Source organism: Eulemur rufifrons, chromosome 27 (assembly GCF_041146395.1).
Source record: "Eulemur rufifrons isolate Redbay chromosome 27, OSU_ERuf_1, whole genome shotgun sequence".
NCBI classification, from domain to species: Eukaryota; Metazoa; Chordata; class Mammalia; order Primates; family Lemuridae; genus Eulemur; species Eulemur rufifrons.
The window spans coordinates 1,541,201-1,567,500 of record NC_091009.1 but is presented as its reverse complement, the minus strand read 5'-3'; positions in this window follow the sequence as shown (position 1 = coordinate 1,567,500).

Below are 26,300 nucleotides of genomic sequence, written 5' to 3'. Positions count from 1 at the left end.
ATGGTTAAGTGTTAGTTATAGGGTTGAAGATTAGGATTAGGGTTAGGATTAAAGGTTAGCATGAGAGTTAACGCTTAGGGTATAGGTTAAGAGTCAGGGTTTAGGGTTAGGGTTAGGGTTAGGATTAGTTTTAGGGTTAGAGTTATGTGCTATGGTTTGTGTTAGAGGTTAGGGTTAGGTTTAATGGTGACGGTTAGGGTTACGTTTAGTGGTTAGCATTAGGGTTAGGGTTAGGGTTAAGGGATAGGATTAGGTTTAAGTGTTGAGCTTAGGGTTAGGGTTTAGTGTTAGGGTTATCATTAAGGATTAGTGGTAGGGTCAGGGTTAAATGCTTGGGTGCGGGTAATGGTTAGGGTCAGGGTTAAGGTTCACGGATAGGGTTAGTGTTAAGGGTTACAGGTAGGTTTAGGGTTAAGTTTTAAAGTTAGGATTAGGGCTTAAGGTTAGGATTAGGCGGTAGGTTAGATTTAGGGTTAGATCTACGCGTTACGGTAAGGGCTAGCGTTAGGGTTAAGAGATAGGGTTAGGTTTTATGCTTAGGATAAGGGTTAGGGTTCGGGGTTAAAGTAAGGGTTTGGGGTTAGGTTTAAGGATCAAAGGTTAGGGTTATTTTTAGCTGTAGTGTTAGGGTTAGGGATAAGGGATCCCATTAGCCTTAAGGGTCTTCCTTACTGTAGGGTTAAGGGTTAGGCTTAGAGTTAAAGGTTCAGGTTAGGGTCAGTGTTAAGATTTAGGGTGAGGGTTAACGGTTAGGGTAAAGGTTAAGCGTTAGGGTTAGGGATTAGTGATTAGGGTTTTTGGTTAGTGTTAGGGTTAGCGGTTAGGAGTTAGTGTTTTATGAAGCGGTATGATTAGATTTAGGATTGGGGTTAGAGTTAGGGTTACGTATAGGGGTGAGGTTTAGGGGTTAGTTTTAGGGTAAAAGGATAGGATTAGGGTTACGGGTTGGGCTTAGGTTTAGGGTTAAAGTTTACTGCTAGGGTTAGGGATAGGGTTCAGGGTTAGCTTTAGGGGTTCTGGTTAGGTTTAGGTGTTAGGTTAGTGTCAGGGTTAGGTCTAGTCGTGAGGGTAAGGTTAGGGTTAGCTTTAAGAGCTAGGGTTAGGTTTAATGGTTAGGATTAGGATTAGGTTAAGGGATAGGGTAAGCCTTAGGGGTTAGGGTGAAGGGTTAGGGTCAAGGGTTAGGGTTTTTGTTAGGCATAGCGTTGGGGTTTAGAAGTAAGGGTTACTGTCAGTGTTAGGGTTGTAGGTAGGGTTCCGGTTAGGGTTAGCGGTTTAGAATTAGGGTTAGGGATTAGGTGTCTCAGTGATTACAAGGATATAGGGTTAGAATTATGGGATAGGGGTTGTTCTCAGGAAATGGGTTATGCATTAACGTTAGGATAAGAGGTTAAAGTTAGGCGCCCGGTGAGGTTTACGTGTTAAGGGGAGAAATAGGAACAAGGTTGGGTGTTATGTTCAGCGTTAGGGTTATCTGTTAAAGGTATTGTTTATGCTTAGCGCACGGGCCCTGTCTGCATTAGGCGGGCGGGGGGAGTTTAGGGGGCTGGGATTGTACCCGGGAACCCACTCTATCATACTCTGGGTATGGGCCCGTGGGTTTCATGCAGGACACAGTGGTAGAGCCTCGTTTCACGCATGGCATGGGAGGATTGCAGGCTTTCTAAACTCTAAGAAAGCAAGAAGTCTGAGAATTAGATTTAGGGTTAGGATTATGGTTAGGGTTAAGGATGAAGTTTAGTGTTAGGGTGAGGGCTTAGGGTTAGGGATTAGGGTTAGGGTTAAAGGTTACTCTTAGGTTTAACGGTTACACTTTGGTTTAGGGTTGAGGTTTACGGTTAGGGTTAAGATGAGTGCTTAGGGTTAGGTACAGGGTTAGGGTTAAGTGTTAGGTTTAGGGTTGAAGATTAGGATTAGGGTTAGGATTAAAGGTTAGCGTGAGAGTTAACGCTTAGGGTTAAGGTTAAGAGTTACGGTTTAGGGTTAGGGTTAGGGTTAGGGTTAGTTTTAGGGTTAGAGTTATGTGCTATGGTTTGTGTTAGAGGTTAGGTTTAGGTTTAGTGGTCACAGTTAGGGTTACGTTTAGGGGTTAGCATTAGGGTTAGGGTTAAGGGATAGGATTAGGGTTAAGTGTGGGGCTTTGGGTTAGGGTTTAGTGTTAGGGTTATCATTAAGGATTAGGGGTAGGGTCAGGGTTAAATGCTTGGGTGCGGGTAATGGTTAGGGTCAGGGTTAAGGTTCAAGGATAGGTTTAGTGTTAAGGGTTACGGGTAGGTTTAGAGTTCAGGGTTAGAGTTAGCATTAGGACTTAAGGTTAGGATTAGGCGGTAGGTTAGATTTAGGGTTAGATCTAGGCGTTAGGGTAAGGGCTAGCGTTAGGGTTAAGATATAGGGTTAGGTTTAATGCTTAGGATTAGGGTTAGGGTTTGGGGTTAAAGTAAGTGTTAGGGGTTAGGTTTAAGGATCAAATGTTAGGGTTAGGGTTAGTGTTAGGGTTTTTGTTAGGCATAGCGTTGGGCTTAGAAGTAAGGGTTACTGTCAGTGTTAGGGTTGTAGGTAGGGTTACGGTTAGGGTTAGTGGTTTAGAATTAGGGTTAGGGATTAGGTGTCACAGTGATGACTAGGAGATAGGGTTAGAATTATGGGATAGGGGTTGTTCTCAGGAAATGGGTTATGCATTAACGTTAGGATAAGAGGTTAAAGTTAGGCGCACGATGAGGTTTATGTGTTAAGGGGAGAAATAGGAACAGGGTTGGGTGTTATGTTCAGGGTTAGGGTTATCTGTTAAAGGTATTGTTTATGCTTAGCGCACGGGCCCTGTCTGCATTAGGCGGGCGGTCGGGGGTAGGGGGCTGGGATTGTACCCGGGAACCCACTCTATCATACTCTGGGTATGGGCCCGTGGGTTTCATGCAGGACACAGTGGTAGAGCCTCCTTTCACGCATGGCATGGGAGGATTGCAGGCTTTCTAAACTCTAAGAAAGCAAGAAGTCTGAGAATGAGATTTAGGGTTAGGATTATGGTTAGGGTTAAGGATGAAGTTTAGTGTTAGGGTGAGGGCTTAGGGTTAGGGATTAGGGTTAGGGTTAAAGGTTACTCTTAGGTTTAACGGTTACACTTTGGTTTCGGGTTGAGGTTTACGGTTAGGGTTAAGATGAGGGGTTAGGGTTTGGTACAGGGTTAGGGTTAAGTGTTAGGTTTAGGGTTGAATATTAGGATTAGGGTTAGGATTAAAGGTTAGCGTGAGAGTTAACGCTTAGTGTTAAGGTTAAGAGTTAGGGTTTAGGGTTAGGATTAGGGTTAGGGTTAGTTTGAGGGTTAGAGTTAAGTGCTATGGTTTGTGTTAGAGGTTAGGGTTAGGTTTAATGGTCACGGTTAGGATTACGTTTAGGGGTTAGCATTAGGGTTAGGTTTAGGGTTAGGGTTAAGGGATAGGATTAGGGTTAAGTGTTGGGCTTAGGGTTAGAGTTTAGTGTTAGGGTTATCCTTAAGGATGAGAGTTAGGGTCAAGGTTAAATGCTTGGGTGCGGGTAATTGTTAGGGTCAGGGTTAAGGTTCACGGATAGGGTTATTGTTAAGGGTTACGGGTAGGTTTACGGTTCAGGGTTAGAGTTAGCATTAGGGCTTAAGGTTAGGATTAGGCGGTAGGTTAGATTTAGGGTTAGATCTAGGAGTTAGGGTAAGGGATATCGTTAGGGTTAAGAGATAGGGTTAGGTTTAGTGCTTAGGGTTAGGGTTAGGGTTTGGGGTTAAAGTAAGTGTTAGGGGTTAGGTTTAAGGATCAAAGGTTAGGGTTATTTTTAGCTGTAGTGTTAGGGTTAGGGATAAGGGATCCCATTAGCATTAAGGGTCTTCCTTACTGTAGGGTTAAGGGTTAGGCTTAGAGTTAAAGGTTAAGGTTAGGGTCAGTGTTAAGATTTAGGGTGAGGGTTAACGGTTAGGGTAAAGGTTAAGCAATAGGGTTAGGGATTAGTGATTAGGGTTTTTGGTTAGTGTTAGGGTTAGCGGTTAGGAGTTAGTGTTTTATGAAGGGGTATGGTTAGAATTAGGATTGGGGTTAGAGTTAGGGTGAGGTATAGCGGTTAGGTTTAGGGGTTAGTTTTAGGGTAAAAGGATAGGATTAGGGTTACGGGTTGGGCTTAGGTTTAGGTTAAAGTTTACTGCTAGGGTTAGGGATAGGGTTCAGGCTAGGCTTTAGGGGTTCTGGTTAGTGTTAGGTGTTAGGTTAGTGTCAGGGTTAGGTCTAGTCGTGAGGGTAAGGTTTAGGGTTAGCTTTAAGAGCTAGGGTTAGGTTTAATGGTTAGGATTAGGATTAGGGTAAGGCTTAGGGGATAGGGTGAAGGGTTAGGGTCAAGGGTTAGGGTTTTTGTTAGGCATAGCGTTGGGGTTAGAAGTAAGGTTTACTGTCAGTGTTAGGGTTGTAGGTAGGGTTACGGTTAGGGTTAGCAGTTTAGAATTAGGGTTAGGGATTAGGTGTCACAGTGATGACTAGGAGATAGGGTTAGAATTATGGGATAGGGGTTGTTCTCAGGAAATGCGTTATTTATTAACGTTAGTATAAGAGGTTAAAGTTAGGCGCACGGTGAGGTTTATGTGTTAAGGGGAGAAATAGGAACAGGGTTGGGTGTTATGTTCAGCGTTAGGGTTATCTGTTAAAGGTATTTTTTATGCTTAGCGCACGGGCCCTGTCTGCATTGGGCGGGCGGGGGGAGTTTAGGGGGCTGGGATTGTACCCGGGAACCCACTCTATCATACTCTGGGTATGGGCCCGTGGGTTTCATGCAGGACACAGTGGTAGAGCCTCCTTTCACGCATGGCATGGGAGGATTGCAGGCTTTCTAAACTCTAAGAAAGCAAGAAGTTTGAGAATGAGATTTAGGGTTAGGATTATGGTTAGGGTGAAGGATGAAGTTTAGTGTTAGGGTGAGGGCTTAGGGTTAGGGATTAGGGTTAGGGTTAAAGGTTACTCTTACGTTTAACGGTTACACTTTGGTTTCGGGTTGAGGTTTACGGTTAGGGTTAAGATGAGGGGTTAGGGTTTGGTACAGGGTTAGGGTTAAGTGTTAGGTTTAGGGTTGAAGATTAGCATTAGGGTTAGGATTAAAGGTTAGCGTGAGAGTTATCGCTTAGGGTTAAGGTTAAGAGTTAGAGTTTAGGGTTAGGGTTAGGGTTAGTTTTAGGTTTAGAGTTATGTGCTATGGTTTGTGTTAGAGGTTAGGGTTAGGTTTACTGGTCAGGGTTAGGGTTACGTTTAGGGGTTAGCATTAGGGTTAGGGTTAAGTTTAAGGTATAGGACTAGGGTTAATTGTTGGGCTTAGGGTTAGGGTTTAGTGTTAGGGTTATCATTAAGGATTAGGGGTAGGGTCAGGGTTAAATGCTTGGGTGCGGGTAATGGTTAGGGTCAGGGTTAAGGTTCACGGATAGGGTTAGTGTTAAGGGTTACGGGTAGGTTTAGGGTTCAGGGTTAGAGTTAGCATTAGGGCTTAAGGTTAGGATTAGGCGGTAGGTTAGATTTAGGGTTAGATCTAGGCGTTAGGGTAAGAGCTAGCGTTAGGGTTAAGAGATAGGGTTAGGTTTAATGCTTAGGATTATGGTTAGGGTTTGGGGTTAAAGTAAGTGTTAGGGGTTAGGTTTAAGGATCAATTGTTAGGGTTATTTTTAGCTGTAGTGTTAGGGTTAGGGATAAGGGATCCCATTAGCATTAAGGGTCTTCCTTACTGTAGGGTTAAGGGTTAGGCTTAGAGTTAAAGGTGAAGGTTAGGGTCAGTGTTAAGATTTAGGGTGAGGGTTAACGGTTAGGGTAAAGGTTAAGCGTTAGGGTTAGGGATTAGTGATTAGGGTTTTTGGTTAGTGTTAGGGTTAGCGGTTAGGAGTTAGTGTTTTATGAAGGGGTATGGTTAGAATTAGGATTGGGGTTAGAGTTAGGGTGAGGTATAGGGGTTAGGTTTAGGGGTTAGTTTTAGGGTAAAAGGATAGGATTAGGGTTATGGGTTGGGCTTAGATTTAGGGTTAAAGTTTACTGCTAGGGTTAGGGATAGGGTTCAGGGTTAGCTTTAGGGGTTCTGGTTAGGTTTAGGTGTTAGGTTAGTGTCAGGGTTAGGTCTAGTCGTGAGGGTAAGGTTTAGGGTTAGCTTTAAGAGCTAGGGTTAGGTTTAATGGTTAGGATTAGGATTAGGGTTAAGGGTTAGGGTAAGGCTTAGGGGTTAGGGTGAAGGGTTACGGTCAAGGGTTAGGGTTTTTTTTAGGCATAGCATTGGGGTTAGAAGTAAGGGTTACTGTCAGTGTTAGGGTTGTAGGTAGGGTTATGATTAGGGTTAGCGGTTTAGAATTAGGGTTAGGGATTAGGTGTCACAGTGATGATAAGGAGATAGGGTTAGAATTATGAGATAGGGGTTGTTCTCAGGAAATGGGTTATGCATTAAAGTTAGGATAAGAGGTTAAAGTTAGGCGCACGGTGAGGTTTACGTGTTAAGGGGAGAAATAGGAACAGGGTTGGGTGTTATGTTCAGGGTTAGGGTTATCTGTTAAAGGTATTGTTTATGCTTAGCGAACGGGCTCTGTCTGCATTAGGCGGGCGGGGGGAGTTTAGGGGGCTGGGATTGTACCCGGGAACCCACTCTATCATACTCTGGGTGTGGGCCCGTGAGTTTCATGCAGGACACAGTGGTAGAGCCTCGTTTCACGCATGGCATGGGAGGATTGCAGGCTTTCTAAACTCTAAGAAAGCAAGAAGTCTGAGAATGAGATTTAGGGTTAGGATTATGGTTAGGGTTAAGGATGAAGTTTAGTGTTAGGGTGAGGGCTTAGGGTTAGGGATTAGGGTTAGGGTTAAAGGTTACTCTTAGGTTTAACGGTTACACTTTGGTTTCGGGTTGAGGTTTATGGTTAGGGTTAAGATGAGGGGTTAGGGTTAGGTACAGGGTTAGGGTTAAGTGTTAGGTTTAGGGTTGAAGATTAGGATTAGGGTTAGGATTAAAGGTTAGCGTGAGAGTTAACGCTTAGGGATAAGGTTAAGAGTTAGGGTTTAGGGTTAGGGTTAGGGTTAGGGTTAGTTTTAGGGTTAGAGTTATGTGCTATGGTTTGTGTTAGAGGTTAGGGTTAGGTTTACTTCTGACGGTTAGGGTTACGTTTAGGGGTTAGCATTAGGGTTAGGGTTAGGTTAAGGGATAGGATTAGGGTTAAGTGTTGGGCTTAGGGTTAGGGTTTAGTGTTAGGGTTATCATTAAGGATTAGGGGTAGGGTCAGGGTTAAATGCATGGGTGCGGGTAATGGTTAGGGTCAGGGTTAAGGTTCACGGATAGGGTTAGTGTTAAGGGTTACGGGTAGGTTTAGGGTTCAGGGTTAGCGTTAGCATTAGGGCTTAAGGTTAGGATTAGGCGGTAGGTTAGATTTAGGGTTAGATCTAGGCGTTAGGGTAAGGGCTAGCGTTAGGGTTAAGAGATAGGGTTAGGTTTAATGCTTAGGATTAGGGTTAGGGTTTGGGGTTAAAGTAAGTGTTAGGGGTTAGGTTTAAGGATCAAGGTTAGGGTTATTTTTAGCTGTAGTGTTAGGGTTAGGGATAAGGGATCCCATTAGCATTAAGGGTCTTCCTTACTGTAGGGTTAAGGGTTAGGCTTAGAGTTAAAGGTTCAGGTTAGGGTCAGTGTTAAGATTTAGGGTGAGGGTTAACGGTTAGGCTAAAGGTTAAGCGTTAGAGTTAGGGATTAGTGATTAGGGTTTTTGGTTAGTGTTAGGGTTAGCGGTTAGGAGTTAGTGTTTTATGAAGGGGTATGGTTAGAATTAGGATTGGGATTAGAGTTAGGGTTAGGTATAGGGGTTAGGTTTAGGGGTTAGTTTTAGGGTAAAAGGATAGGATTAGGGTTATGGTTTGGGCTTAGTTTTAGGGTTAAAGTTTACTGCTTGGGTTAGGGATAGGGTTCAGGGTTAGCTTTAGGCGTTCTGGTTAGTGTTAGGTGTTAGGTTAGTGTCAGGGTTAGGTCTAGTCGTGAGGGTAAGGTTTAGGGTTAGCTTAAGAGCCAGGGTTAGGTTTATTGGTTAGGATTAGCATTACGGTTAAGGGTTCGGGTAATGCGTAGTGGTTAGGGTGAAGGGTGAAGGGTTAGGGCTTTTGTTAGGCATAGCGTTGGGGTTAGAACTAAGGGTTCCTGTCAGTGTTAGGGTTGTAGGCAGCGTTATGGTTAGGCTTAGCGGTTGAGAATTAGGGTTAGGGATTAGGTGTTACACTTATGACTAGGAGATAGGGTTAGAATTATTGGATAGGGGATGTTCTCAGGGAATGGTTTATGTATTAACGTTACGATAAGAGGTTAAAATTAGGCTCACGGTGAGGTTTACGTGTTAAGGGGAGAAATAGGAACAGGGTTAGGTGCTATGTTCAGGGTTAGGGTTATCTGTTAAAGGTATTGTTTATGCTTAGTGCATGGGCCCTGTCTGCATGAAGCTGGGGGGAGGTTAGGGGGCTGGCATTGTCACCGGGAACCCGCTGTATCGGACTCTGGGTATGGGCCCGTGGTTTTCATGCAGGACACAGTGGTAGAGCCTCCTTTCCCACCTGGCATGGGAGGATTGCAGGCTTTCTAAACTCTAAGAAAGCAAGAAGTCTGAGAATTAGATTTAGGGTTAGGATTATGGTTAGGGTTCAGGATGAAGTGTAGTGTTATGGTGACGGGATAGGGTTACAGATTAGGGTTACGGTTTAAGGTTACTCTTAGGTTTAACAGTTATAGTTCGTTTTAGTGTTCAGGTTTGCAGATAGGGTTAAGATGAGGGGTTAGGGTTTGGTACATGGTTAGGGTTGTGTTAGGTTTAGGGTTGAAGATTAGGATTAGGGTTGGGATTAAAGGTTAGCATGAGAGTAAACGGTTAAGGTTAAGGTTAAGGGTTAGAGTTAGGGTTTAGGTTCAGGGTTAAGCGTTAGGGTTAGTTTTAGGGTTAGAGTTATGTGTTAGGGTTTGTGTTAGAGGTAGGGTTAGGTTTACTGTTCACGGTTAGGGTTACCTCTAGGGGTTAGCATTAGTGTTAGGGATTAGGTTTAGGGTAAGTGTTTAGAGTTAGTGTTGGGCTTTAGGCTCGGGGCTTAGGTTCAGGGTCAGGGGTTAGGGTTGGTGGTAGGGCTTAGCTTTAGTGGTCAGTTTAAGGGCACAGGACCTGGTTAATCTACGGTGAGAGGGGTGTGGTCGGAGTCATCACGAAAGCACAACATCATTCCCTGGGCCTTGGTAGAGGACCTACATGCAGGACTCAGGCGGAGCCTCATCTCACACATGGCATGGCTGTATTGTAGGCTTGCTTTACTCTGGAAATGGAATTAGTGTGAGAATTAGGGATAGGTTTGGGGTCAGGGGTTTCGAGTTAGGGATTAGGTTTCGAGTCAGGGTCAGGTGCTAGGGATTAGTGGTTAGGGTTAGAGTTAGTGTTAGTTGTTAGGTGTTAAGTCTGGGTTCGGGGGCCAGGATTAGGTTTAGGGTTGGGGTTAGCGTTAGAGTTAGGTGTTAGGGTTAATGTTTAGGCTTAGAGTCAGGGTTAAGTGTTAGGGTGAGGCTTAACATTTAGGGTTAAGGTTAGGGGGTTAGGGATAGGGTTAGGGTTAAGGGTTAGTTTTATAGTTCAGGTTTAAGTTTAGGATCAGGGGTTAGGGTTAGTGTTAACTGTAGGTCAGTGTTGGGGTTAGATCTCTAGGCATTAAGGTATAGGTTAGGGGTAGAGTTAAGTAGGGTTATGTTTAATGGTTAGGATTGGGATTAGCGTGAAGGGTTAGGGTTAAGGTTTAGGGGTTATGACTAAGTATCAATGGTTAGGGTTACTTTTAGGTGTAGGGTTAGGGTAAGTGTTTAGGGTTAGTGTTAGTGTTGTTGGTAGGATTAAGGTTAGGGTTGGCGTTTCAGAATTAGGGATTAGGTGTTATGGTTATGGCTAGGAGTTAGGGTTAGAATTACGGTATAGGGCTTGTTCTCAGGGTGTCATGCATTATCGTTAATATAAGGGGTTAAAGTTAGGGTTACGGTGAGGTTTACGTGTTAAGGTGGACAGTAGGATCAGGGTCAGGTGTTATGTTTCGGGTTAGGATTATGGGTGAGGGGTAGGGTTTGTGCTTAGGGCACAGGCCCTGTATGCACTAGGAGGCGAAGTTAGGGGTCTGTGATGGTCGCTGGGAACCCACTCTATCGTACGCAGTGTATGGGCCTCTGGGTTTCATGCAGGATACTGTGGCAGAGCGGGCTTTCATGCATGGCTTAGTAGGATTGTAGGCTTTCAAAACTCTGAGAAAGCAAGAAGTCTGAGAGTTAGATTTAGAGTTAGTATTATGGTACGGTTTAGGGATGAGGATTAGTGATAGGGTGAGGGCTTAGGGTTAGGGATTAGGGTTAGGGTTAGGGTTGTTGGTAGGGTGAAGGTTAGGGTTGGCATTTTAGAATTAAGGATGAAGTGTTACGGTTATGGCTAGGGGTTAGGATTAGAATTATGGGATAGGGCTCCTTCTCAGTGTGTTATGCATTAACGTTAAGATAAGGGGATAAGTTAGGGTTACGGGGAGGTTTATGTTTTAAGGTGAGCAATAGGATCAGGGTCAGGTGCTATGTTCAGGGTGAGGGTTATCTGTTAGGGGTAGTGTTTATATTTAGCGTACAGGCTCTGTCTGCACTGGGCGGGGGGCTGGGGTTACGGGGATGGGATTTCCCCGGGAACCCACTCTATCATACGCTAGGTATGGGCTCCTGGTTTCATGCAAGAGAGAGCTGCAGAGCCCCCTTTTACTCATGGCATGGGAGGATTTTAGGCTTTCTAAACTCTAAGAAAGCAAGAAGTCCGAGAATTAGATTTAGGGGTAGGATTATGATAATGTTTAGGGTTAGGGTTAGTGTTAAGGTGGGGTCTTAGGGTTAAGGGTTAGCGTTAGAGGTTAGTGTTAGGTTTAACAGTTACAGTTAGGTTTATGGTTAAGTTTGAGGGTTAGGGTTAAGGTTTGGGTTTAGCGTTTGACACAGGGTTAGGCTTCAGTGTTAGCTTTATGGTTAAAGGTTAGGATTAGGGTTAGTGTGAGGGTTAATGGTAAGGGTCAAGATTAAGTGTTAGGGTTGGGGTTAGGGTTAGGTTTAGGGTTAGGGGTTAGGGTTAGGCTTAGGGTTAAGGGATAGGATTAGGGTTAAGTGTTGGGCTTATGGTTAGGGTTAAAGTTTAGTGTTAGGGTTAATGTTTAGTGTTATGGTCCAGTTTAAGTGTTAGGGTGAGGGTTAACAGTTAGGATTAGGCTTAGGGGTTAGGGATATAGTGAAGGATCAGTGTTAGGGTTAGGTTTAGGGTTCAGGGTTAGGGTTAGCTTTAGGGGTTATGGTTAGTGTTAGGTGTTAGGTTAGTGTCAGGGTTAGGTCTAGTCGTGAGGGTAAGGTTTAGGGTTAGCTTTAAGAGCTAGGGTTAGGTTTAATGGTTAGGATTAGGATTACGGTTAAGGGTTAGGGTAATGCGTAGGGATTAGGGTGACGGTGAAGGGTTAGGGCTTTTGTTAGGCATAGAGTTGGGGTTAGAAGTAAAGGTTCCTGTCAGTGTTAGGGTTGTAGGCAGCGTTACGGTTAGGCTTAGCGGTTGAGAATTAGGGTTAGGGATTAGGTGTTACAGTTATGACTAGGAGATAGGTTTAGAATTATTGGATAGGGGATGTTCTCAGGAAATGGGTTATGCATTAACGTTAGGATAAGAGGTTAAAGTTAGGCTCACGGTGAGGTTTACGTGTTAAGGGGAGAAATAGGAACAGGGTTAGGTGCTATGTTCAGGGTTAGGGTTATCTGTTAAAGGTATTGTTTATGCTTAGCGCACGGGCCCTGTCTGCATGAAGCTGGGGCGAGGTTAGGAGGCTGGGATTGTCACTGGGAACCCACTGTATCAGACTCTGGGTATGGGCCCGTGGTTTTCATGCAGGACACAGTGGTAGAGCCTCCTTTCCCACATGGCATGGGAGGATTGCAGGCTTTCTAAACTCTAAGAAAGCAAGAAGTCTGAGAATTAGATTTAGGGTTAGGATTATGGTTAGGGTTCAGGATGAAGTGTAGTGTTATGGTGAGGGGATAGGGTTACAGATTAGGGTTACGGTTTAAGGTTACTGTTAGGTTTAACGGTTACAGTTCATTTTAGGGTTGAGGTTTGTGGATAGGGTTAAGATGAGGGGTTAGGGTTTGGTACAGGGTTAGGGTTGTGTTAGGTTTAGGGTTGAAGATTAGGATTAGGGTTAGGATTAAAGGTTAGCATGAGAGTTAACGGTTAAGGTTAAGGTTAAGGGATAGGGTTAGGGTTTAGGTTCAGGGTTAAGGGTTAGGGTTAGTTTTAGGGTTAGAGTTATGTGTTAGGATTTGTGTTAGAGGTTAGGGTTAGGTTTACTGTTCACGGTTAGGGTTACGTTTAGGGTTTAGCATTAGGGATAGGGATTAGATTTAGGGTAAGTGTTTGGAGTTAGTGTTGGGCTTTAGGCTTGGGGCTTAGGTTCAGGGTCAGGGGTTAGGGTTGGTGGTAGGGCTTAGATTTAGCGGTCAGTTTAAGGGCACTGGACCTGGTTAATCTACGGTGACAGGGGTGTGGTCTGAGTCACCACGAAAGCACAACATCATTCCCTGGGCCTTGGGACAGGACCTCCATGCAGGACTCAGGTGGAGCCTCATCTCACACATGGCATGGCTGTATTTTAGGCTTGCTTCACTCTGGGAATGGAAGTAGTGTGAGAATTAGGGTTAGGTTTGGGTTTAGGGGTTTCGAGTTAGGGGTTAGGTTTCGAGTCAGGGTCAGGTGCTAGGGATTAGTGGTTAGGGTTAGAGTTAGTGTTAGGGGTAAGGTGTTAAGTCTGGGTTAGGGGGCCAGGGTTAGGTTTAGGGTTGTGGTTAGCGTTACGGTTAGGGGTTAGGGTTAAGGGATAGGGTTAGAGTCAGGGTTAATGTTAGGGTGAGGCTTAACAGTTAGGGTTAGGGTTAGGGGGTTAGGGATAGGGTTAGGGTTAAGGGTTAGGTTTATGGTTCAGCTTTAAGGTTAGGATTCGGGGTTAGGATTAGTGTTAACTGTAGGTCAGTGTTGGGGTTAGATATCTAGGCATTAGTGTAGAGGTTAGCGGTAGGGTTAAGTAGGGTTATGTTTAATGGTTAGGATTGGGATTAGCGTGAAGGGTTAGGGTTAAGGTTTAGGGGTTATGACTAAGGATCAATGGTTAGGGTTATTTTTAGGCGTAGGGTTAGGGTAAGCGTTTAGGGTTAGAGTTAGGGTTGTTGGTAGGGTGAAGGTAGGGTTGGCATTTTAGAATTAGGGATGAGGTGTTAGGGTTATGGCTGGGGATTAGATTTATAATTATGGGATAGGGCTTCTTCTCAGGGTGTTATACATTAATGTTAAGATAAGGGAATAAGTTAGGGTTTCGGAGAGGTTTATGTTTTAATGTGAGCAATAGGTTCAGGGTCAGGTTTTATATTGAGTGTGAGGGTTATCTGTTAGGGATAGTGTTTATACTTAGCGTACGGTCCCTGTCTGCACTGGGTGGGGGGCGGGGGTTAGAGGGATGGGATTGTCCCCGGGAACGCACTCTATCATACGCTGGGTATGGGCTCCTGGGTTTCATGCAGGACACAGTGGAAGAGCCCCCTTTTACTCATGGCATGGGAGGATTGTAGGCTTTCTTAACTCTGAGAAAGCAAGAAGTCTGAGAATTAGATTTAGGGGTAGGATTATGGTAATGTTTAGAGAGGAAGATTAGTGTTAGGGTGGCCTCTGAGGGTTAGGGGTTAGCGTTAAAGGTTAGTGTTATTTTTAATAGTTACAGTTACGTTTACGGTTAAGTTTCAGGGTTAGGGTTAAGGTTTGGTTTTAGCGTTTGGCACAGGGTTAGGCTTCAGTGTTAGGTTTATGGTTAAAGATTAGGATTAGGGTTAGGGTTAAGGGTTAGTGTGAGGGTTAATGGTAAGGGTCAAGATTAAGTGTTACGGTTGGGGTTAGGGTTAGGAATAAGGCTTCGTGTAACGTTTAGGGTTAGAGTTAAGTGTTATGGTTATGGCTAGAGGTTAGGGTTAGGTTTAGGGTTCATGGTTAGGGTTACATTTAGGGGTTCGGGTTACGGGTTAAGTTTAGGGTGAGTGTTTAGTGTTACTGTTGGGCGTTAGGATAAGGGCCGAGGTTTAGGGTTAGGATTTAGGTTTAGTGTTAGGGCTTAGATTTAGTGGTTAGTTTAAGGGCACATGCTCTGTTTAATCTATGGTGGGAAGGGTGCAGACTGGGTCGCCTCAACACCACACCATCGTACCTGGGCCTCGGGCCCAGACCTACATGCAGGACTCAGGCAGAGCCTCTTCTCATTTGTGGCATGGCTCTATTGTAGGCTTGGGCAACTCTGAGAACGGAGGAAGTGTGAGAATTAGGGTTATGGTTAGGGTTATGTGTTTAGGGTTAGAGGTTAGGGTTTGAGTGAAGTTTAGCTGTTAGGAATTAGAAGTTAGGATTAGTGTGTCAGGGGTTAGGTGTTAGGTTTTTGTAAGGGGCTAGCGTTAGATTTAGGGTTAGGGTTAATGTTCGGGCGGGTTAGGGGTCAGCCTTAGGGTTAGGCTTACGAGATAGGATTAAGGTAAAGGGTGAAGGCTTAAGATTAGCAGTAAGGGTTAAGGTTAGGGTTAAGGGTTAGGGTTTCGGTCCAAGTTAAGGGTGAGAGTGAGGGTTAACAGTTGCGATTAGGGTAATGGTTTAGGGATAGTAATAGGTTTAAGGGATAGGGTTAGGGTTAGGTTTAGGGTTCGGGGTTAGGGTTAGCATTAGCGGTTAGGGTTAGGGTTAGGGGTTAGGGTTACAGTTAGGGTTAGGTCTAGGCATTATGGTAATGGTTCGTGTTAGGGTTAAGAATTAGGGTTAGGTTTAATTGTTAGGATTATGATCAGTGTAATGGTTAGGGTTAGGGTTAGCGGTTAGAGTTAGGGTTAGTGTTAGGGTTGTTTGTAGGGTGAAGGTAATGTTTAACAGTTGAGAATTAAGGTTAGGGATTAGGTGTTACGGTTACGCTAGGAGTTAGGCTTAGAATTAAGGGATAGGGTTTGTTCTTAGGGTAAGTGTTATTCAATAACATTAGGATAGGGGGTTAAAGTTAGGGTTACAGTGAGGTTTACGTGTTAAGGTGAACAATAACATCAGGGTTAGGTGTTATGTTCAGGGTTAGGGTTATGGGTGAGGTGCAGGGTTTTTGCTTAGGGCATAGGCCCTGTCAGCACTAGCAGGGGGAGTTAGGGGGCCGTGATTGTCCCCAGGAACCCACTCTATTGTACACAGAGTATGGGCTCCTGGGTTTCATGCAGGACACTGTGGTAGAGCCAGCTTTCACGCATGGCTTTGGAGAATTGTAGGCTTTTAAAACTCTGAGATAGCAAGAAGTCTGAGAATTAGATTTAGGGTTAGGATTATGGTTAGAGTTAGGAATGAAGATTAGTCAGGGAGAGGGCTTAGGGTTAGGGCTTAAGCTTCAAGTGAGGATTAGGGGTTAGGGAGTAGGTGTTGGGTTTAGTGATAGGGTTAGGGTTTAGGGGTTAGGGTTGGGTTAGGGGCTAGGGTTAGATTTATGGTGGGGTTATGGTTAGCATTAGGGGTTAGGGTTAGGGTTAAGGGATAGGATAAGGGTTAAGCGTTAAGGCTTAGGGTTAGCGTTAAGTGTTAGGTTTAGTTTTAAGGGTTAGGGTTACAGTTCGAGTTAAGGGTTAGTGTGGGGTTAACAGTTAGGGCTAGGCTTATGGCTTAAGGATAGAGTTAGGTTTAAGGCTTAGGATTAGGGTTCAGTGTTAGGGTTAGCATTAGGGATTAGGGTTAGGGTTAGGGGTTACGTTTACTCTTAGGGTTAGGTCTAGGCGTTAGGGTACGTGTTAGTGTTAGGCTTAAGAGTTAGGGTTAGGTTTAATTGTTAGGATTAGGATCAAGGTTAAGGGTTAGGGTTAAGGTTAGGGGTTAGGGTTAAGTGTCAAGTGTTACGGTTATTTTTAGGTGTACGGTTAGGGTTAGCGGTTAGGGTTAGGGTTAGTGTTAGGGTTGTTTGTAGGGGTAAGGTAATGTTTAGCAGTTTTGAATTAGCCTTAGGGATTAGGTGTTATAATTGTGGCTAGGAGTTAGGGTTAGAATTAAGGGATAGGGGTTGTTCTTAGGGTAAGTCTTATGCATTAACGTTAGGATAACGGGTTCAAGTTAGAGTTATGGTGAGGTTGATGTGTTAAGGTGAGCAATAGTATCAGGGTGAGCTGTGATGTTCAGGGTTAGGGTTATGGGTGAGGGGTAGTGTTTATGCTTATATCACGAGCCCTCCCTGCTCTAGGAGGGGGCTTAGGGGGCTGGGATAGATGCCAGAAGCCATTCTATCATATGCTGGGTATGGGCCCCCTGGTTTCATGCCGGACACAGTGGCCGAGCCTCCTTCTACACATGGCATGGGAGGATTGTAGGCTTTGTAAACTCTGAGAAAGCAAGAAGTCTGAGAATTAAATTTAGGGCTAGGATTAGGGTTAGGGTTAGCAATATAGGTTACTGTTATGGTGAGGGCTTAGGGTTAGGGGTTTTGGTTAGGGTCAGGGTTAAAGGTTAGTGTTAGGTTTAACAGTTACAGTTAGGTTTAGGGTTAAGCTTTAAGGTTTACGGTTAGGGTTAAGATTAGGGGTTAGGTTTTGGTACAGGGTAAGGGTTAAGTGCTAGGTTTAGGGTTAAAAATTAGGATTAGGGTTAGGGTTAAGGTTTAGTGTGAGGGTTAACGGTTAGGGTTAAGGTTAAGTGTTAGGGTTATGGGTTAGGGTTAGGGTTAAGTGTTCATGTTAGGTTTAGGGTTAGAGTTAAGTGTTATGGTTACGGTTAGGGTTTTGGGTTAGGTTTAGGGTTCATGGTTAAGGTTACATTTAGGGGTTAGGTTTAGGGTAAGCGTTTAGTGTTAGTGTTGGGCATTAGGGTCAGGGCTTAGGTTTAGGGTTAGGGGTTAGGGTCAGTGTTTGGGCTTTGATTTAGCGGTTAGTTTAAGGGTACAGGACCTGTGTAATCTATGGTGAGAAGGGTGCAGAATGTTTCCATGCGACACCACACCATCGGATCCTGGGCCTTTGGCCCAGACCTACTTGCAGGACTCATGCAGAAACTCTACTCACGCATTGCATGGTTGTATTTTAAGCTTGGTTAACTCTGAGAATGGAAGTAGTGTGAGAAATAGGGTTATGGTTAGGGTTAAGGGTTTGGTGTTAGGGGTTAGGGTTCAAGTGAGGTTTAGTGGTTAGGGACTAGGATTTAGGGTTAGTGTTAGGGTTAGGGGTTAGGGGTTAGGGGTTAGTTTTGCGTTAGGGGCTAGGGTTAGATTTATGGTTGGGGTTAGTGTTAGGGTTAGGATTAGGCATCAGGGTTAGTGTTAGGGTTAAAGGATAGGATTGGGGTTAAGTGTTAAGGCTTAGGGTTTGTGTTAAGTGTTAGGGTTGGGGTTTAGGCTTAGGGTTACGGTTCGAGTTAAGCTCTAGGGTGAGGGTTAAAGATTAGGCTTAGGATTATTGGTTAGGGATAGAGTTATGTTTAAGGGTTAGGGATAGGCTTAGGTTTAGGGTTCAGTGTTAGGGTTAGCATTAGGGGTTAGGGTTAGGGGTTAGGCGTAGTGATGTATTAAGGGCTATGGTTAGAATTAGGATTGGGGTTAGTGTTAGGTTTAGGGTTAGGGGTTAGGTTTAGGGTTAAGGGATAGGATTATGGTTAAGGGTTGGGCGTAGGTTTAGGGTTAAAATTTAGTGTTAGGGTTAAGATTTAGTGTTAGGGTCCAGTTTAAGGGTTAGGGTGAGGGTTAACGGTTAGGGTTAGGGTTAGGGGTTAGGGATATAGTTAGTATTAAGTGTTAGGGTTAGGTTTAGGGTTCAGGGTTAGGATTAGCTTTAGGGGTTATGATTAGGGTTAGGTGTTAGTTTAGTGTTAGTGTTAGGTCTAGGCGTCAGGGTAAGGTTTAGGGTTAGGGTTAAGAGCTAAGTTTGGGTTTAGTGGTTAGGATTAGGATTAGGGTTAGGAGTTAGGGTAAAGGGTCAAGGGTTAGCATTATTTTTAGCCATAGCTTTGGCGTTAGGAGTAAGGGTTAGGTTCAGTGTTAGGGTAACAGTAGGTTACCGTAACAGTAACTACGTAGGGTAACAGTTAGTGTTAGTGGTTTAGAATTAGGGTTAGGGATTAGTTGTTACAGTTATGACTAGGAGATAGGGTTAGAATTATGGGATAGGGGTTATTCTCAGGGTAAGTGTTATGCATTAACGTTAGGATAAGAGGTTAAAGTTCAGGTTACAGTGAGGTTTACATTCTAAGGTGAGCAATAGAATCAGGGTTAAACGTTATTTTCAGGGTTAGAGTTTTGGGTGAGGTGTAGAGTTTATGCTTAGGACACCGGCCTTGTCTGCATTAGGCGGGGGGCGGGAGTTAGGGGGCTGGGATTGTCACCAGGAACCCACTCTATCGTACTCTGGTTATGGGCCCCAGCGGTTCATTCAGGACACAGTGGAAGAGCCTCCTTTCACGCATGGAATGGGAGGATTGTAGGCTTTCTAAACTCTAAGAAAGCAAGAAGACTGAGAATTAGATTTAGGGTTAGGGTTAGGTTTAGGGTTCGGGTTAAGGATCAAGGTTAGTGTTAGGGTGAAGGCTTAGAGTTAGGGGTTACGGGTAGCGTTACAGGTTACTCTTAGTTTTAACCGTTACAGTTAGGTTCAGGGTTAAGGTTTACGGTTAGGTTTAAGGTTAGGGTTTAGGGTTTGGTACAGGATTAGGGTTAAATATTAGGTTTAGGGTTAAAGATTACGATTAAGGTTAGGTTTAAAGGTTAGTGTGAGGGTTAACAGTCAGGGTTAAAGTTAAGAGTTAGGGTTAGGGTTAGTGTTAGGATTAAGGGTTCATGTTAGGTTTAGGGTTAGAGTTAAGTGCTATGGTTAGCGCTCGAGGTTAGGGTTAGGTTTAGGGTTCACAGTTAGGGTTATGTTTAGGGGTTAGCATTAGGGTTAGGGATTAGCTTTAGGGTAAGAGTTTAGAGTTAGTGTTGGGCTTTAGGCTCAGGGCTTAGGTTTAGGGTCAGAGGTTAGGGTTGATGTTAGGGCTTAGATTTAGCGGTTAGTTTAAGGGCACAGGACCTGTTTATTCTACAGTGAGAGGGGTTAGGGTTAGGGTTAGGGTTGGCGTAAGGGTTATGGTTAGATTTAACCTTGGGGTTAGTGTTAGGGTTGGGGTTAAAAACACCTACAGCCAGCCCTAACCCGATTTCTCACACTTCTTCCATTCTCAGAGTTAACCAAGCCTACAATACAGCCATGTCATGCGTGAGAAGAGGCTCCACCTGAGCCCTGTATGTAGGTCTTGGCCCAAGGCCCAGCGTATGGTGGTGTCGTGTCGCAGCGACCCTGTGCACCACTCTCACCATAGATTAAACAGGTCCTGTGCCCTTAAACTAACCGCTAAATCTCAGCCCGAACACTAATCCTAACCCCTAACCCGAAAAGTTATCCTTAACCCTAACTGTTAACACTCAAACTAACCCTTAACTCTAACCCTAGTCATGATCTTTAACCCTAACCCTAACACTTAACCCTAACCCTGTACCAAACCGTAACCCCTAAGCTTAACCCTAACCCTAAACCTAAACCCTAAGTCTAACTGTAACTGTTAAACCTAACAGTAACTTTTAACCCTAAAACTAACCCTATCCCCTTACCCGAAGCCCTCACCCTAAGATTAAACTTCATCCCTAACCATAACGAAAATCCTAACCCTAAATCTAATTCTCAGACTTCTTACTTTCTTAGGGATTGGAAAGCTTACAATCCTCCTTTACCATGCGTGAAATCAGGCTCTGCCAGAGTGTCCTACAAGAAACCCATGGGCCCATACCCTGCATACGATAGAGTGGGTTTCTGGTGACAATCGCATCCCCCTCAATCCCACTCCTAGGGCAGACAGGGCCCATACCCTAAGCAAAACCCTACCCCTCACTCATAATTCTAACCCTGATCCTATTGCTCACCTTAACACATAAACCTCACCGTAAACCTAACTTTAACCACTTATTCTAACGTTAATGCATAACACTTATGCTAAGAACAACCCCTATCACTTAATACTAACCCAAACTCCTAGCCATAACAGTAACCCCTAATCCCTAACCCTAATTCTAACCACTAAACATTACCTTAACCCTACAAACAACCCTAATACTAACCCTAACCTTAAACGCTAACCCTAACCTTATCCCTAAACATAACCTTAAAAGTTTACCCTAAACCCTAACCCTATCCCCTAACCCTAAGCCTAACCCTTAATTCTGATCCTAATCCTAACAATTAAACCTAACCCTAACACTAACCCTTACCTTAATGCCTAGACCTAATCTTAGCAGTAAAACTACCTCTAACCCTAACCCTAGACCTTAATCCTAACACTATCCCTAACTTATAACCCTAACTGTTAACCCTCATCCTAACCCTTAACTCGGACCATAACCGTAACCCTTAACCCTAACCCATCCCTTAATGCTAACCCTAAGCCTTAACCCTTAACCCTAATCCTATCCCTTAACCCTAACCCTAACCCCTAACCCTAACCCTACCCCAACCCTAAATCTAACCCTAGTCCCTAACCCAACCCTAACCGTTAACCCCTAATGCTAACATTAACCCTAACCCCTAATCCCTAACCCCTAACCCTCACTCGAACACTAACCCCTAACCCCAAACACCTAACCCTAATCATAACCATAATTCTCACACTTCCTCCATTCTCAGAGTTAGCCAAGTCTACAATAAAACCATGCCATGCGTGAGAAGAGGCTCTGCCTGAGACCTACATGTAGGTCTGGGCCCAAGGCCTAGGGTACGATGGTGTGGTGTGGCGATGACCCATTCCGCACACTTCTCACCATAGATTACACAGGTCCTGTGCCCTTAAAATAACCTCTAAATCTAAGCCCTAACACTAACTCTAACACTAACCCCTAACCCTAAACTTAAGCCCTGACCCTAACGCCCAACACTAACATTAAACCCTTACCCTATTCCTAACCCATAACCCTACTGCCTAAACGTAACCCTAACGATGAACCCTACCCCTACCCCTAACCCCAAACCCTAAGCCCTCACCCTAACACTAATCTTCATCCCTAAACCGTGCCGTAATCCTAACCCGAAATCTAATTCTCAGAGTTTTGAAAGCCTACAATCCTACTAAGCCATGCTTGAAAGCCCGCTCTACCACAGTGTCCTGCATGAAACCCAGAGGCCCATACACTGCGTACTAAAGAATGGGTTCCCAAGGATCATCACAGATCCCTAACTTCGCCTCCTAGTGCATACAGGGCCCGTGCCCTAAGGATAAACCCTACCCTTCACCCATAACCCTAACCCAGAACATAACACCTAACCCTGATCCTACTGCTCACCTTAACAGGTAAAGCTCACCGTAACCCTAACTTTAAGCCCTTATCATAACGTTAATGCATGACACCCTGAGAACAAGACCTATACCGTAATTCTAACCCTAACTCCTAGCCATAACCATAACACCTAATCCCTAATTGTGAAACGCCAACCCTAACCTTAACCCTCCGAACAACACTAACACTAACCCTAACCCCTTACGCTAACCCTACACATAAAAATAACCCTAACCGTTGATCCTTAGTCATAACCGCTAACCTTAACCCTAACTCTTCAGGCTAATCCCAATCCTAACCATTAAACATAACCCTAACTCTTAAACCTAACCCTAACCTTTACCCTAATGCCTAGAGATCTAAACCCAACACTGACCTACAGTTAACACTAACGCTAACCCCCTAATGCTAACCTTAAACCTGAACCATAGCCTTGACCCTTAACCCTAAACCTATCCCTAACCCCCTAACCCTAACTGTTAACCCTGACCCTAACCCTTAACCCTAACCCTAACCCTAAACCTGAACCCTAACCCTAAGCCTAACCCTTAACCCTAACCCTATCCCTTAACCCTAAACCCTAACCCTAACGCTAACTCCAAACCTAAACCTTACCCTGGCCCCCTAACCAGACTTAACACATAACTCGTAACACTAACTCTAACCCTATTCACTAATCCCTACCACTTAACCCTGACTCGAAACCGAACCCCTAACTCGAAACCCCTAACCCCAACCCTAACCCTAATTCTCACACTACTTCCATTCCCAGAGTGAAGCAAGCCTACAATACAGCCATGCCATGTGTGAGATGAGGCTCCGCCTGAGTCCTGCATGTAGGTCTTGTCCCAGGGCCCAGGGAATGATGTTGTGCTTTCGTGGTGACTCCGACCGCACCCCTCTCACCGTAGATTAACCAGGTCCTGTGCCCTTAAACTGACCGCTAAATCTAAGCCCTACCACCAACCCTAACCCCTGACCCTGAACCTAAGCTGCGAGCCTAAAGCCCAACACTAACTCTAAACCCTTACCCTAAACCTAATCCCTAACCCTAATGCTAACCCCTAAACGTAACCCTAACCGTGAACAGTAAACCTAACCCTAACCTCTAACACAAACCATAACATATAACTCTAACCCTAAAACTAAACCTAACCCTTAACCCTAAACCTAAACCCTAACCCTAACTCTTAACCTTAACCCTAACCGTTAACTCTCACACTAACCTTTAATCCTAACCCTAATCCTAATCTTCAACCCTAAACCTAACATTTAACCCTAACCCTGTACCTAACCCTAACCCTATACCAAACACTAACCCCTCATATTAACCCTAACTGTAAACCTCAACCCTAAACTGAACTGTAACCATTAAACCTAAGAGTAACCTTTAACCCTAACCCTAATCACTAACCCTAAGCCCTCACCCTAGCACTAAACTTCATCCTTAACCCTAACCATAATCCTAACCCTAAATCTAATTCTCAGACTTCTTGCTTTCTTAGAGTTTAGGAAGCCTGCAATCCTCCCATGCCATGCGTGAAAGGAGGCTCTACCACTGTGTCCTGCATGAAACCCACGGGCCCATAACCAGAGTACGATACAGTGGGATACTGGTGACAATCCCAGCCCCCTAACCTCCCCCCGCCCTTTCCTAAGGCAGACATAGCCCGTGCGCTAAGCATAAACAATACATGTAACAGATATCCCTCACCCTGAACATAACACCTAACCCTGTTCCTATTTCTCCCCTTAACACGTAAAACTGACCGTGAGCCTAAATTTAACCTCTTATCCTAACGTTAATGCATAACCCGTTCCCTGAGAACAACCCCTATCCCATAATTCTAACCCTATCTCCTAGTCAAAACTGTAACACCTAATCCCTAACCCTAATTCTAAACCACTAACCCTAACCGGAACCCTGCCTACAACCCTAACACTGACAGTAACCCTTACTTCTAATCCCAACGCTATGCCTAAAAGAAACCCTTAACCCTTGACCCTAACCCCTAAGCCTTACCCTAACCCTTAAACCTAATCCTAATCTTAACCATTAAACCTAACCCTAGCTCTTAAAGCTAACCCTAAACCTTACCCTCACGACTAGACCCTACCCTGACAGTAACCTAACACCTAACCGTAACCCCTAAAGCTAACCCTAACCCTGAACCCTAAACCTAACCTTAACACTGAACCCTCACTATATCCCCAACCTCTAAGCCTAATCCTAACCGTTAACCCTCACCCTAACACTTACAGTGGACCATAACACTAAACATTAACCCTAATACTAAAATTTAACCCTAACCCTGAGCCCAACCCTTAACCCTAATCCTATCCTTTTACCCTAACCCTAACCCTAACACTAACCCCAATCCTAATTCTAACCATAACCTTTCATAAAACACTAACTCCTAACCCTAACACTTACCAAATACCCTAATCGCTAATCCCTAACACTAACGCTTAACCTTTACCGTAACCGTTAACACTCACCCTAACCCTTAACACTGACGCTAACCTTAACCTTTAATCTAAGCGTAACCCTTAACCCTAACAGTAAGGAAAACCCTTATGCCAATCTTATCCCTTATCCCTAACCTTAACACTACAGCTAAACATAACCCTAACCTTTGATACTTAAACCTTTTCCCTAACACTTACTTTTACCCCAAACCCTAACCCTAATCCTAAGCATTAAACCTAACCCTATCTCTTAATCCTTACTCTAACGCCTAGATCTAACCCTAAATGTAACCTACCACCTAATCCTAACCTTAAGCCCTAACGCTAATTCTAACCCTGAACCCTAACCCTACCCGTAACCCTTAACACTAACCCTATCCATAAACCTTAACCCTGACCCTAACCATGACCCACACCCAAACATTTAACCCTGACCCTAACCCTAATCCTTAACGATAACCCTAACACTAAACACTAACCCTAAGCCCAACACTTAACCCTAATCCTATCCCTTAACCCTAAGCCTAACCCTAACACCTAACCCTAAACCTAAGCCTAACCGCAACCAGAACCATTAATCTTGACCCTTACCATTAACCCTCACACTAACACTAATCCTAATCTTTAACCATAAAGCTAACACTGAAGCCTACCCCTGTGCCAAACGCTAAACCCAAACCTTAACCCTAACCCTGAAACTTAACCGTAAACCTAACTGTAACTGTTAAACCTAACACTAACTTTTAACCCCAACCCCTAACCTAAGACCCCACCCTGACACTAATCTTCATCCCTAAACATTACCATAATCCTACCCCTAAATCTAATTCTCAGACTTCTTGCTTTCTCAGAGTTTAGAAAGCCTACAATCCTCTCATGCCATGAGTAAAAGGGGACTCTGCCACTGTGTCCTGCATGAAACCCAGGAGCCCATAACCAGCGTACGATAGAGTGGGTTCTCGGCGACAATCCCATCCCCCTAACCCCCGCCCCCCGCCCAGTGCAGACAGAGCCCGTACGCTAAGTATAAACACTACCCCTAACAGATAACCCTCACCCTGAACATAATACCTAGCCCTGATCCTATTGCTCAGCTTAAAACATAAACCTCTCCGTAACCCTAACTTAGCCCCTTAACTTAACGTGAATGCATAACACCTTGAGAAGAAGCCCTATCCTATAATTCTAATCCTAAACCATAGTCATAACCGTAATACCTCATCCCTAATTCTAAAACGTCAACCCTAACCTTCACCCTACCAACAACCCTAAACCTAACCCTAACCCCTAACCCTAAGCCCTCTCCCTAACACTAATCTTCATCCCTAAACCGTGCCGTAATCCTAACCCAAAATCTAATTCTCAGACTCCTTGCTTTCTCAGAGTTTTGAAAGCCTACAATCCTACTAAGCCATGCATGAAAGCCGGCTCTGCCACAGTGTCCTGCATGAAACCCAGAGGCCCATACACTGCGTACGATAGAGTGGGTTCCCAGCGACCATCACAGATCCCTAACTTCGCCTCCTAGTGCATACAGGGCCCGTGCCCTAAGGATAAACCCTACCCCTCACCCATAACCCTAACCCAGAACATAACACCTAACCCTGATCCTACTGCTCACCTTAACAGGTAAAGCTCACCGTAACCCTAACTTTAACCCATTATCTTAAGGTAAATGCATGACATCCTAGAACAAGCCCTATACCGTAATTCTAACCCTAACTCCTAGCCATAACCATAACACCTAATCCCTAATTGTGAAACGCCAACCCTAACCTTAACGCTACGAACAACACTAACGCTAACCCTAACCGCTTATGCTAAACCTATGCCCAAAAATAACACTAACCGTTGATCCTTAGTCATAACCTCTAACCTTAACCCTAACCCTTAACCCTAATCCCAATCCTAACCATTAAACATAACCTTAACAATTAACCCTAACCCTAACCTTTACCCTAATGCCTAGAGATCTAACCCCAACACTGACCTACAGGTAACACTAACGCTAACCCCCTAATGCTAACCTTAAACCTGAACCATACACCTGACCCTTAACCCTAAACCTATCCCTAATCCCGTAACCCTAACGCTAACTCTTCACCCTCACCCTACCCTTAACCCTGAGCCTAAACCTAAACCTGAACCCGAAACCTAAGCCTAACCCTTAACCCTAAACCTATCCCTTAACCCTAAACCCTAACCCTAACGCTAACTCCAAACCTAAAACTTACCATGGCCCCCTAAAGCAGACTTAACACTTAACCCGTAACACTAACTCTAACCCTAACCACTAATCCCTACCACCTAACCCTGAGTCAAAACCTAACCCCTAACTTGCAAACCCTAACCCCAACCCTAACCCTAATTCTCACACTACTTCCATTCCCAGAGTGAAGCAAGCCTACAATACAGCCATGCCATGTG